Raw genomic sequence first — 6,178 nt, forward strand, 5'->3', positions numbered from 1 at the left:
TATGGGGCTTTGGAACATGGGGCTGTGGAACTTGAGGACCAGGCCAGTGAAGAACAGGGTGAAGATGAAGCCCTATCTAGGGAGATGCCTAAGCCCAGTCGGGCAACCCCACGCATTCTCACATCCTCTGAAAAAAGAAAAAGGAGGGTAATTGTCATAGGTGACTCCCTCTTAAGGGCGACAGAGGGCCCAATATGCAGACCTGACCCATCCCACAGGGAAGTCTGCTGCCTCCCTGGGGCCCGGGTAAAAGACATTACCAGGAAACTCCCTGGTCTGGTTCGGACCTCTGATTATTACCCATTGCTGGTTGTGCAGGTTGGCAGTGATGAGATTGCAGAGAGAAATCCAAAGGCAATCAAAAGGGATTTCAGGGCACTGGGACGATTAGTAGAAAGATCGGGAGCACAGGTAGTGTTTTCCTCAATCCCTTCAGTGGCAGGAAAATACACTGAAAGGAACAGGAAAACACACCTGGTTAATACATGGCTCAGAGGCTGGTGCCATAGGTGGAATTTTGGGTTTTTTGATCATGGGGAGGCTTACGCAGCACCAGGCTTGCTAGCGACAGATGGTGTCCAGCTATCTCAAAGGGGGAAAAGGATTCTCGCTCATGAGTTGGCGGGGCTCGTAGAAAGGGCTTTGAACTAGGTTCGAAGGGGGTAAGGGATAAAACTAGGTGCACCAGAGATGAGCCTGGGGGCAGCGTGCCGATGTTAGGGGTGGATTCGATGACCCAGCTTAAATGCATCTATGCCAACGCACGCAGCATGGGCAATAAACAGCAGGAGCTGGAAGCCATTGTGCAGCAGGATAGATATGACTTAGTCGCCATCACGGAAACATGGTGGGACGACTCCCATGACTGGAGTGCTGCAATGGATGGCTACAAGCTCTTCAGAAGGGATAGGCAAGGTAGAAGAGGTGGTGGGGTGGCTCTCTATGTTAGGGAATGTTTTGACTGTACAGAGCTACACGATTCTGATGACAAGGTGAAGTGCTTATGGGTGAGGATGAGAGGGAAAGCCAATAAGGCAGATATTGTGCTGGGAGTCTGTTACAGACCGCCCGACCAGGTTGAAGAGACGGATGAATCGTTCTACAAGCGGCTGGCAGTAGTCTCAGAATCATGTGCCCTTGTCCTTGTGGGGGACTTGTATTTCCAGCAGATGTCTGGAAAGTTAAACACAGCAGTGAGTAAACAATCTAGGAGGTTCCCGGAGTGTGTGAAAGATAACTTCCTGACACAGCTGGTGGGTGAGCCAACCAGGGGAGGAGCCTTGCTAGACCTGTTGTTTACGAACAGGGAAGGATTGGTGGGAGGTGTGATGGTCGGAGGCCGTCTTGGGCTTAGTGACCATGAGATGATAGAATTTTCAATTCTTGGTGAGGCAAAGAAGGTGGTCAGCAAAACCACCACTATGGACTTCCAGAGGGCTAACTTTGGCCTCTTCAAGGCACTGGCTGAGAGAGTCCCTTGGGAGACAGTCCTGAAGGGCAAAGGGGTCCAGGAGGGATGGACATTCTTTAAAAAGGAAATCTCAATGGCTCAGGACCAGGCTATTCCCATGTGCCACAAGTCGAACCGCCGAGGAAAACAACCGGCCTGGCTGAATGGGGAGCTTTTGCTAGGACTTAAGAAAAAAAGGAGAGTTTATCATCTCTGGAGGAAAGGGCAGGCAACCTGGGAGGAGTACAGGGATCTTGTTAGATCATACAGAGAGAAAATTTGAAAGGCGAAAGCTCAGCTAGAACTAAATCTGGCCACTATTGTAAGGGACAACAAGAAATGTTTTTACAAATATGTTAACAGTAAAAAGAATCCCAAGGAGAATATCTTTCCTTTAATGGATACAGAAGGGAACGTAGCAACCAGTGATGAGGAAAAGGCCGAGGTACTTAATGCCTTCTTTGCCTCAGTCTTTAGTAGTGAGTCCAGTCATCCTCAGGGTACTCTACCCCATGAGCTGGAAGGTAAGGATGAAGAGCATAACATACCCCCCTTAATCCAGGAGGAATTAGTTAGGGACCTGCTACGCCATCTGGACACTCACAAATCTATGGGACCTGATGGGATCCATCCAAGAGTACTGAGGGAACTGGCTGAGGTCCTTGCCAAGCCACTCTCTATCATCTATCAGCGTTCCTGGTCAACAGGGGAGGTCCCAGAGGACTGGAGGCTTGCCAATGTGACTCCCATTTATAAGAAGGGTCAGAGGGAGGATCCGGGGAACTACAGGCCTGTCAGCCTGACCTCGGTACCGGGGAAGATTATGGAACGGTTTGTCTTGAAAGCACTCACATGGCAAGTCCAGGATAAGAGGGGGATCAGGCCCAGTCAGCATGGGTTTGCGAAAGGCAGGTCCTGCTTGACCAACCTGATCTCCTTCTATGACCAGGTGACCCGCCTAGTGGATGAGGGAAAGGCTGTTGATGTTATTTTCCTAGACTTCAGTAAGGCCTTTGACACTGTCTCTCATGGCATACTCTTTGCGAAGCTGGCGTCTTGTGGCCTGGATAAGTGCACTATTCACTGGGTGAAAAACTGGCTGGATGGCCGAGCCCAGAGGGTAGTGGTGAATGGGGGGAAATCCAGTTGGCGGTGGGTCACAAGCGGTGTTCCCCAGGGCTCGGTGTTGGGCCCTGTTCTGTTTAATATCTTTATTGATGATTTGGATGAGGGGATTGAGTGCACCCTCAGCAAGTTTGCAGACGACACCAAGTTGGGAGGCAGGGTCGATCTGCTTGAGGGTAGGGAGGCTCTACAGAGAGATCTGGACAGGTTGGATCGATGGGCTGAGGCCAATCGTATGAAGTTTAACAAGGCCAAGTGCTGGGTCCTGCACTTCGGTCACGGCAACCCCATGCAGTGCTACAGGCTTGGGGAAGAGTGGCTGGAAAGCTGCCCGGCAGAGAAAGACCTGGGGGTGCTGGTTGACAGCCGGCTGAATATGAGCCAGCAGCGTGCCCAGGTGGCCAAGAAGGCCAATCGCATCCTAGCCTGTATCAGGAACAGTGTGGCCAGCAGGAACAGGGAGGTTGTTGTTCCCCTGTACTCGGCACTGGTGAGGCCGCACCTCGAGTACTGTGTTCAGTTTTGGGCCCCTCACTACAGGAAAGACATTGAGCTGCTAGAGCGTGTCCAGAGGAGAGCAACCAAGTTGGTGAGGGGCCTTGAGCACAAGTCTTATGAGGAGTGGCTGAGGGATCTGGGGTTGTTCAGTCTAGAAAAGAGGAGGCTGAGGGGAGACCTTATCGCTCTCTACAACTACCTGAAAGGGGGTTGTAGTGAGGTCGGTGTTGGTCTCTTCTGTCAGGTGTCTGGAGATAGGACAAGAGGAAATGGCCTCAAGTTGAGGCAAGGGAGCTTTAGGTTAGATATTAGGAAAAATTTTTTTACTGAGAGGGTTGTCAAACATTGGAACGGGCTGCCCAGGGAAGCGGTTGATTCACCATCCCTGGAGGTATTCAAAAAGCGAGTGGACAGGGTAGTCCAGGGCATGGTTTAGGGGGCATGGTTAATGGTTGGACTCGATGATCTTGAAGGTCTTTTCCAACCGAAATGATTTTATGATTCTATTCTATGATTCTATGATTTAATTTATTAGAATTACTGATGAGCTGACAAGGATGTTGCCCTCTGGTTCAAATCTAACAAAGCATTGTGCTTGTGATTTGCTATACTAAAGGGAGAGTGTCCACACAGCGAGCCCCATATCCACAGCAGAAGGTAACTGCCAGTTTCAGCATGCAGCTTTTTTAATTTAACCCCTTTAACTGTGTCTAAAACAAGAGTCCTAACCTTTTTTTCTGGCAAATCAGGAATGGGAAGCAATATATAGAATATCTTTTTAAGGTCATATGAAAGTGTAAGTCTATACTTTTCCCTTATATGTTAAGAATAAATCACCAGTGTTTGTGTTATGTTTTGGTTTTGATATTCAGAAATATAATGACTGTTATGTGTCGTTTATAGCACAACTTTGGAGATCTTGCATGTAAGTTTTACTGTCATTAGACCACCTGAGACTTTGTCTAAATTCAGAATTGTGTCACTCACTCCTGGTAAAACATTAAACTGAGTTTAGCCAAACTGGTTTAAAACCTTTTACCGATATTCTTAATGTGGTTCACCTTGACTTGAGCCAGCATTTTCATTCTAATGCAAAAAACTCTCTGGTCACTGCAAGTTCATTTTCAGTTTGTTTGTTTGTTTGAAGCCAATTTAGGTGACTTTGCATTGGTTTAAATCAACTACCTATGGAAAAAATACCAAATTGAAGATGTCTAGTCGGAGTTGGGAATTAAGCTGTACTTCTGCAGTAAATACTGTAACCATGGGTGAGGAAAATGGAGCGTCATAAAAACTAAGCTGCTCTCTCTAATAAACTTTCTGAGTTATATTCTTTAGGATCAGAAATTGATGAAAAGTTGCACAGAAGGTGACAGAAAAGGGAAATAAAAGCACAGGTGGAAGGAAGTGGGAAGGAAAAGAGAAGCAAGAGGAAAGAAAGAAGTGTTTAAAAAACTAGCAGCCTAAGGAGGCTTAAGAACTCAAAATTCTTTGCTGTATCATTTTCATTTTCCATGCATTGTGTGTAAGCTGTGTTCTCAACTATCTGACTGTGACCATGCATGCATGTTGTCCTGGTTTAGAGTATTTTCCAACTGGACACTTCCAATACTGGCAAACAAGTTCCCATATCCCTGTTATCTGTACCAAAATTAAGATGAAGAAACAACCATTCTTTGCTAAAATTTCATCTTTGCTTAATTAAGAACTTTCAATAGCTTCCAATTATTTTCTGTGAATTTTTAGTATCCTTGTCCCTTGTTACAAATATACATCATAAGATAACACTAATGATTATTCCTCTAACTTGTAAATCTCTGCTAACCATAACCAGGTAGCGGTTGTGCTACTCCAGTACAAACTCTACTGAAGTAACAATACAGTCAGCTTGAGCTGTATCTATAAACTAAGAACGGCCTGGGATGAGGAACAACTCCATGCGCTTTGATCTGATTGATCTCTGCTTGAAATCACTGCTTGATTGCACTGCAAAACATTACTTCATAATGTCCCTCACTCTGCCAGTTGACAGGACAATGTAGCACTGGCATGTGTCGAAGTGCTCTGCTGCAGCAGAATTCAATGCCTTGAAGGGTCGTGACTGATGTGGAAAAGAAACAAGCATGACCAAGGAAAGGCTTAGTGGTTAAATATGCCTGGAATTATTTTTATCTGCAACAAACCAAAGCTCTATGACACAGACCTGCCTGGAATTGCCTTCAGCCAGTCTTTGGTATTAAAACCTCTTAGCAAGTCTTAAATTCCTTTAGTAAAAAATTTAGAAGGTCAGAGCCTATCATGTTGTGTTACACCTCTTTTAGTATCAGCTGCACTGATTTACGTAGGGTTCCTGCGAGATTATCCCAACAGCAGACCAAGCCAGCAAATCATCTGGTGGACCAGGCTACTGTGGGAAACAGCAGTTCTTATTTGAGGATAAGGGAGAAAGGACACACGAGTCTAGAACTGAAAGCCACACATGTATTTTACACCAGAGCAGGAACAGGCATCTTGAATTTCCTGAGAGACAGGAAAATCACTCGTATTTTGGGAGAACACCTAATTTGATGATACTAGGTTTAACTATTGATTAAGTTTTTTTGGTCCAAGTTTAAGGAAAATCTGATTCCCAACTATGGACTGCTTCCACAGCAATAACACTTTCAAAGTGGTAAATGTTTAGTATTTATTACACTTCAGCTGGCACTGAGTAACTTAAAAGCAACAGACGTGATTTATTTCCTCGTTCATAAGCTGTGCCGAGTTACTTTTCGTGCTTTCCCCCCCCCTCCCCAACACAAAAACCTTGCGGGTGGTGACAGGCCTCTTGTCACACCTCCCGCAAAACTCTCTAGTAACCTCCTCCGCGCATTCAACCGAAACTTCAAAGCACAGAACTCCCTTCGCCCCCCGAAAATAAATCTTAAGCTTGCCGTTGGAGCAAAGGACGGCGTCGCTTTTGGGGGGGGGGGGGGGGATAAACTCTCGCCTCGGCAGCTGAGGGGCTGCTACACGACGCCTCTGGCGCATGCGCGGGGTGCGGGAGGCGCATGCGCGCCGGAAGAGCGCGGGGGGGGGGCCCGCACTCGCCAGCCCCCGCCCCCG

Source organism: Harpia harpyja, chromosome Z (genome assembly GCF_026419915.1).
Source record: "Harpia harpyja isolate bHarHar1 chromosome Z, bHarHar1 primary haplotype, whole genome shotgun sequence".
In the NCBI taxonomy this organism is placed as follows: domain Eukaryota; kingdom Metazoa; phylum Chordata; class Aves; order Accipitriformes; family Accipitridae; genus Harpia; species Harpia harpyja.